Genomic DNA, 8591 nt, shown 5'->3' on the forward strand with positions numbered 1-8591 from the left:
AGGAAAGAGCCCTGCACTAGTGGTCAAAGAAAATAGTACATGTTAAAGTGCTGCATAAACCAAAAGTCGCTAATGGAATGTCCTTGTTATTGTCATGAACTGATTTCACCATCTATTAATTTGTGTCCTTAAACAAGTCAACCTGTGCCCTCTCGTTTCCCTATCTGTAAAGCAGACATAAATTTCTGTTTATCCAGGAAACAGATCATTTTTTTTTTTACTTTTTATTTTTAGTTTTCGGCCGACACTACATCTTTGTATGTGGTGCTGAGGATCGAACCCAGGCCGCATGCATGCCAGGTGAGCCCGCTACCGCTTAAGCCACATCCTCAGCCCGGAAACAGATCATTTATGCAAAAGTTCCTTATAGGGTTGGGATTGTGGCTTAATGGTAGCATGCTTGCCTAGCCTGTGTGAGGCAGGCACCATATAAAAAAATAATTTTTTTTTATTTACAGCACCATATAAAAGAATAAGTAAAATAAAGATATTGTCCATCTACAACTAACTAAAAAATATTTTTAAATAAGTAAATAAAGATATTGTGTTCATCTACAGCTGAAAATATGTTTTTTCAAAGTTCCTTATAAACTGAACACTTAAGTATTATTATTATTCAATCTCTGTTCTACTTAGAAAACAGGAAAATGCAAGAGTTAAAGATTCCAGGGGAGAAGTCAATGGGAGTATGTTTTAGTCAGGTTTTTTTTTTTGGGGGGGGGTCATCGTGACCAAAAGACCTAATAAGAACAATTTTTGAGGAGGAAAAGAAAAGTATATTTGGAGTTCATGGTTTCAGAGATCTCAGTACATAAACTGCCAACTCCATTGCTCTGGGCCTAAGGTGAGGTTGAACATATGGTTGAAAGCAGCTCAGGACATGAAACCAGGAAGCAGAGAGAGAGAGAGACTCTTCTCTCCAGGGACAGAATATATATATATCAAAAGCATGTCCCCAGAGACCCACTTCCTCCAGCCACACCCTACCTGCCTACAGTTACCACCCAGTTAATCCATTGAAGTGGATTAATGCACCAATTAGGCTAAGGCTCTCATAACTCAATCATTTCATGCAATTTTCTTGCATTGTTTCACACATGAGCTTTTGAGGGATACCTAATATTTAAATCATAACAAGAATTAGGTCAATTTTTGTGGTATCTAGCAGCCACCTGTTTATTATACTCATTTTCTTTATTTCTGGGCATACAACAGTAGTATGGAGAACAGCTCCTCACAGATCAGGAGCATCCAACTTAGACTTTTGCTACGTTTGTTCCACTTACATTACTATGTGAAATTGTCAATGTTTGACTACTTTTGACCTATAAAAATGGTAATTTTACATAATTCAACCTAAGACATTTTGTGCCGCAGTCTGGCTGGGCACAAATCACGAGCCACTGAAGCAGGAACAAACTTTATTTCTGAACTCCACCAGCACACTCCACACATGCTCCCGGGAACTCCCCCGAACACCACGCTGCTCCTCCAGCAACCAGAAAATTCCCTCCTCCCGGCACTTCCCCAATCAATGGGAACTCTCCAGGAATCCCCACGAGAGCTCAAGTGGAACTCAACAGGAACTCCACCAGAACTCAAAAGTCATCATCTTAATGGCTCGCTAGCATCACCTCTCAACCACTGCTTCTGGCAAAAATGCCATGCGTCATCCCGACTTGGCTGTGGCCCTCAACAATTTTGGATTGTTTTAGGAGCATTGTAACTGTCATACACCATCTTTTTTTTTTTAATATCTATTTTTTAGTTTTCAGGGACACAACATCTTTGTATGTGGTGCTGAGGATCGAACCCAGGCCGCATGCATGCCTGGTGAGCGTGCTACCGCTTGAACCACATCCCAAGCCCCACCATCTTAAACTAAATCTTTTTAACAGTCACATTTTCAAAGATGAGAAGGAAAATTAGGATTCTTGAGTTCATGGATCAGAGATTGTAAACTGCCTACTTTGGGTCCAGATTTGTGTACAAAAATATTGTTATTTGCTCTATAAAATGTTGGCCCAAACTGGAGGAATCCTGTAATCCCAACGGCTCAGGAGGCTGAGATAGGAGGATAGCAAGTTCAAAGTCAGCCTCAGAACAGCAAGGCACTAAGCAACTCAGTGAGACCCTGTCTCTAAATAAAATAGGGCTGAGGATGTGGCTCAGTGATTGAGTGCCCCTGAGTTAAATCCCCAGTATTAAAAAAAAAAAAAGTTGTTGTTGAATCAAATATATTTTCCTGTCATGCACTCAAAAATATTTTTGTCTGTTTTTGTTTGTTTCACACTTAGAAATAATGTAGCAAAGCAGGGTTGGGTTGTAGTTCAGTGATAGAGGGCTGGCACAAAGCCCTGGGTTCAATTCATCAGTGCCCCCAAAAGTGTAGCAAAGAAAAAAATTCAAACCCAATTTTAAAAGCCCAAGGAACAAAACTTAATAATTAAATCATTAAGGTCTTCAGAGGGAGAGAGAAAATTATAATTATGGGATGAGAAAGCACAACATAAAATTCAGAAAACAGGGCCGTCCCGGAGTCTACAAGCCTTCCATCTCTCGCAGCTTGCTTCTCAGCCTAGCCCAGCCTCACCATGATGGACGCCTTTGTGGGCACCTAGAAACTAGTGGACAGCAAGAATTTTGATGACTACATGAAGTCACTTGGTGTGGGCTTTGCTACCAGGCATGTGGCCAGCATGACCAAGCCCACTACAATCATCAAAAAGAATAGGGACACCATCATCTTAAAAACACAGATCACCTTCAAGAACACGGAGATCAGTTTTCAGCTGGGGAAGGAGTTTGATGAGACTACAGCAGATGACAGGAAGGTCAAGTCCACTGTGACACTGGATGGAGGAAAATCTGTCCACGTGCAGAAGTGGGACGGGCAAGAAATTACGCTTGTGCGGGAGCTAAATGATGGGAAACTCATCTTGACACTTACCCATGGCATTGTAGTGTGCACTCGCACTTATGAGAAAGAGGCATGACCCACCAGCACTGTCACTGACTGTTCCTCTGTCAACTGGCCACCCCTGGACTCAGCACCACATTGCCTCATTTTTTTCTTCTAGCATTTTGTATAAACCTACTTTGGGGAATTCTTCTGGGATCAGGTGACACCAGCCTGGATCCCCAGTTTCCACTGTGTATGTACGTGTTTCTTTTCTTTTTTTTTAAACTGTATCTAAATATGCTCTGAAGTCAATAAAGCAGAGCAGAGGCCCTGCAGTTGCCTCTGGTGATGTGAAAAAAAAAAAAAAAGGAAAAGAAAAAAGAAATAAATTCAGAAAACAGGAAAAAATTCAGTGATAGAGTATTTGCCTAGAATGTATGAAGTCCTAGGTTTGGTTTCACAAAATAAATATAAAAGGAAGAAGAAATAAAAAGATTAATAAAATTGACTATATTAAAACTTTTGGATAGCCAGGCATAGCGGCACCTGCCACATGGCATATTCCATTATCTAGAGAGGCTGAGGCAAGAGGATTGCAAGTTCAAGGCCAACCTTGACAACTTGGCAAGACCCTGTCTTAAAATTAAAAAATTAAAGGGCTAGGGCTAGGTGCAGTGGCACATGCCTGTAATCCCAGTGGCTCAGGAGGCTAAGGAAGAAAAATCGCAGTTGAAAGCCAGCCTCTGCAATTTGTGAGGCCCTATCTCAAAATAATTTTTTTAAAAACAGGGCTAGGGATGTAGCTCAGTGATAGAATGCCCCAGGGTTAGTCCCTAGTACCACAGACATTAAAAAAAAAAAATGTGTAGGAAAAATACTTCTTGGTTAGCAAAAATACTGTAGGATAGTCAAAATATAAGAAATATTTTCTTTACTATGTAAAGAGATTAAGAAAATTAAGATGAAAAATAGTAATAGGCAGTTCTAGGATAAAAAGTATACATAGATGAATGATCAAAGAATGTAAGAAAAGTTATACTTTGTTAAATTGCCAAATAAATAATACTCTTTGTTGTCCAGAGCACTGGGAGAATATTTCTTTCTTTTTCTTTCTTTCTTTTTTTTTTCCTCAGCAGTACTGAGGCTTGAAGGGAGAATATTTACCTAGTAGCTATGAAAAGTAAAAATACCAACCAAGCAATGCTACTGCTAGTTTTGTACGTATATAATCACGCAAGTCACTAAAGCACTTGTTTATAATAGCAAAACAAACCAGAAACAACTATAATATCCCATAAATATGGCTAGTAGTTCATTTTATGACTAAAAAATTTAGCCATTAAGGGACTGGACTTGTGGCTCAGCGGTAGAGCGCTTGCCTAACGCATGCCGGGCCCTGGGTTCGGTCCTCAGCACCACATATAAATCAGTAAAATAAAAGTATAAAAAAAAAGTTTAGGGGCTGGGTCTGTGGCTCAGTGGTAGAGTGCTCTCCTTGCACGTGCGAGACCCTGGGTTCAATCCTCAGCACCACATAAAAATAAATAAGTGGAATAAAGGTATTAAAATATTTTTAAAAATTTAGCCATTAAAATACAAATGGATCTCCTAGATGAACTATTATAGTGGGAAAAGCAAAGTGCAGACAACAGTGTGGAACTAGTTTGTAAAATATTTTTTTAAACATTTTCTAATATTGATTTTTTAGTTTTACGTGGACACAATATCTTTATTTATTTTTATGTGGTGCTGAGGATCGAACCCAGTGCCTCATGCATGCTAGGCAAGCACTGTACCACTGAGCCACAACCCCAGCCCTGTAAAATATTTTGAAAGATACGTGTACTAATTTGTCTTCCATTACTACAGTAAAATGCCAAAAGCTGAACACTTATAAAGAAAATAAGTTTATTTAACTTACAGATTTGGAAGCTGAAGTTAAAGTGGATGGCCCTACTTGTTTGGTTTATGATGAGAGCCTCGTGGCAGATGGAATCATGGCAGGAGTGTGTAGATAAATAGTGATCACATAAACAGGAAGCCAGGGGGTGGGGAGGATTTTGCATTTTTACTACAACCCCTCTTGAAAGAATTAACCCAAGAGGACTGCCTTAAAATTGTATCCTCAACATTGCCACACTGACCACCATGTGAATCTTTCAGGCATACACTCACTCATATCCAAACCATAGCAATGTGTATGTACCCCTGTCCCTATGACCTGTGTACAAGAAACTATTAATGTTTGCCACCTTTGGAGACAGGCATTTGAGGTTTGGAAATCAGAGGGTGGTAATATTTTTGTTCTTTGTTCCCTTCCATAGTTTCATTAAAAAAAAAATGCCTGTGTCATTGTCACATATTTTCATTAAAAAAAAAAAAAGACAAAAACATAGACTAGCCAGGCACATGGTATAATTCCAGCAACCTGGGAGGCTGAGGCAGAAGGATTGCTAGTTAAAGGCCAGCCTAAACAACTTAACAAGAACCTGTCTCAAATGTAAAAATAAATAAATAAATAAATAAATAAAAATAAAAAGTCAGGGGCTGGGTTTGTGGCTCAGTGGTAGAACACTTGCCTATCACACGTGAAGCATTGGGTTCCACCCTTAGCACCACGTAAAAAATAAATAAGATAAAGGTATTGTGACCATCTACAACTAAAAATATTTTTTTTTAAATAGTCTGGGGATATAGTTCAGTGGTAAAGCATTCCTGGATTTAATTTCCAATAGCAAAAAAATTAAAAAATAAACAATGCTATAGGCAGTGATGCTGGCTGTTCGTCTTATTTTTGCTTGTTTTTTGCCTGCAGAGTTCATGAGGGGATTTGTTGTTGTTTTCTTTTTTTTTCGGGGGGTGGGGCGGGGGCAGAGGTACCAGGGATTGAGAGGGGGGGTGCTTAATCACTGAGTCACATCTCCAGCCCGTTTTTATTTTTTATTTTGAGACAGGATCTCTCTAAGTTGCTCAGGGCCTCACTAAATTGCTGAGGCTGGCTTTGAACTTTAGATACTCCTGCCTCAGCCTTCCGAGCTTCTGGGATTACAGGTATGTGCTACTGCACCTGGCTTGTTTTCAAGATGTGGTCTCACTAGTTTGCCTAGGCTGCCCTCAAATTCCTTGGCTCAAGCAATCCTCCTGCCTCAGCCTCTTTAGGCTGAACTGCAAGCACATGTCACTGAGCCCATCTAAGAGGCTTTTTTTTTTTTTTGTAGTTTAGTTTTGTGGTTTCAACAATGTTATCAGTAGGGTTTTTCCAGTAAGAAACAAAGTTGGAAGAGAAGTATGAATAGACAAATTCTTTGAGTTGCATCAGTTCTCTGTACATAGTTCATAAGCTTCCAATTATTATTCTTTATACCTCAGGCCAAAACATCACTTATTAATTAATGCCTCATCTTCATTTTATAGCAGAAGAACTGTAATCTCAGAAGAGTTATGGTGACAGAATTACAACTGCATCTCCCACCTGTTTAATTTGTTGAAGAAATATTATGTTATGCAATGCTGATTGGAATTAATGCAAATAACCCGATTTGATCTTACATGATCTGTAATTATTGAAACGAAAGCACAAATAGATATTTATGACTTTGCTTCATTCTCTACTTGCTCTAGATGTGCGTTTCTCTTTCTTACAATCTTCCTCAGAGTTTGCCTTCATTTCTCATCAATTCTTGTGATTGGGTTTTCTTCTCCCTTTCCAAATCACAGATGTTTTCCCACCCTGTGAAAACTAGGGACTGGCTAGCCAGAGCATTACTGTAATTGTGTTCTGGAGGAAATCCTTTCTTTTACTGCCAGGAATTTCAGGCTCCAAAAAGGGGGAGGTGGGGGTGGGGTGGGGCTGGCACACTGCCAGGTAATTGCCTCCTTCTTCCCTTTAGCCATCTGCAGGCCACTGGCTGGAGCCCGAGGGTAAAACCACAGCCTCCAGGCTTGGAAGGGAGGGACTTTCAGGGATCCTGGGAGTTGAGTTGATCCTGGTCATTTCTCTACCATATAAGCAGGACCTCTATTAAGCCACAGTCTAGCAAATTTTAATGCCTTCTAAAAGTAGAAACCATATAAACTCTGTTGATCACAGATCGCCAATGTTAAAAACCCAATCATGAAACCTTTTCTTTTCACCTAAACTAGGGGTTGGGGTTGTGGTGTATCTTAATGGTAGAGCACTTGTCTAGTATATATGAGGCCTTAGGTTCAATCCACAGTACTGCAAGAGTAAAATAAACCAAAGATTGGTTTTTGCAAAGAACCAGTACATATTTTAGGCTTCACAGACCACATGATCTCTGTTGGGACTACTTACTTAATTCCATCATTGTAATGCCAAAGCAGCATTGTGATACCAAAACAAATGAGTGTGGCTATGTTCCAATAGAACTTTATTTATGGACACTGAAACGTAAATTGAATTGAATTTTCACATGTCATACAACACTATTCCTTTAATTTCCAGCCATTAAAAAATGGAAAAGCCTTTTTTAGCTCATGGGCTACGTAAACTGTGTATAGTTTGTTGATCCCTGATGTAAAGGGAGTGGTTTTCAAACTGCTTTGGCAACCCATCTGAGGGGGAGAAAGACTCTCTTGGCTACAGAATATGCCTCCCAGGCTTCCTTTTTCCATTTTTTTTTTCTGTTTTGTATTTTGGCCTCCCAAGTTTTGCTTTATTTACAGAGTTTCATAGTTAAAAGTTTAAAAATCCCCTGATCTAACCAGAATCATTTTTTTTTTTAATTTCAGTCCAGTCCATTTTTTTTTTCTTGGTCTTCCCTCAGTAGAGATGGAGAACAGTTGGTCATCTAGTTCATTTTAAGGACCTCTTAAGGAAGTTATCATGAGGTAATTGAAAACTCAAGCTTTGTCCTTTTCACATACTTCATAAATCTGTCAGATACCCCCCCCCAATCCTCTAATTCATATTATTGCCCTTCTCTCCAAAGTCCTATAAAATTCCACAAACTGAACTGGGTCTGGGGGCATACACCTGTAATCCCAACTAGTTGGGAGGTGCAAGCAGGAGAATTGCAAGTTTGAGGCAGCCTGGGCAATTTAGTGAAAGACCTTTCTCAAAAAGAAAGAGTCTAAGAGGGAAAATTAAAATCCTGGGGTCAGAATTCAGAAAATCTTGAATTGACAGGAAGAAAACTGGGAAGTAGGTAAAAGCAAGAGTCTTGGGATTGGAGCTCTGAACAACCAGGGGTGCCTCTGGATCATCCCCCATGCCTCTTTTATACACAAATAATGCAAATACGTTCATCACAGCAAATAAAAGAAAATTAGAATCACTCAGATAACTACTGTAAAAATCACGGGTATAGGGACTGGAGTTGTGGCTCAGTAGTAGAGCGCTTGCCTAGCACATGTGAGGCCCTGGGTTCGATCCTCAGCACCACATAAAAATAAATAAATAAAGGTATTGTGTCCAACTACAACTAAAAAAAAATATTTAAAAAAATCACTGGTGTATGTCATTCCAGAACTCTTTTTAATGAGCATACATATGTAAAAAAAAAATATACTCTGTAGTGTCACTTGGACATCTCATGGGCTATTCAAATTTACTGTGTACAAAACAAAACAAAACAAAACTCTTCATTTTATCTAAGCCTGGTTCATTGACACTAATTGTACACTTCAAAACCAAGTTGACCTTCCATCTCCCTTACCACCATTCCAA

The 8591-nt window shown here is 39.3% G+C and overlaps 1 pseudogene across 1 annotated transcript; it reads left to right on the forward strand.

The window, feature by feature from the left end:
- The first annotated feature begins 2594 nt into the window (after nt 1–2594).
- On the forward strand, nt 2595–3196 carry LOC308631114 (fatty acid-binding protein, heart-like; annotated as a pseudogene). The gene has a single exon. The product of its transcript is annotated as a fatty acid-binding protein, heart-like (transcript).
- The last annotated feature ends 5395 nt before the right edge of the window (nt 3197–8591 follow it).

This window comes from Spermophilus citellus (assembly GCF_964194105.1).
Source record: "Spermophilus citellus genome assembly, chromosome: 11".
NCBI lineage: Eukaryota > Metazoa > Chordata > Mammalia > Rodentia > Sciuridae > Spermophilus > Spermophilus citellus.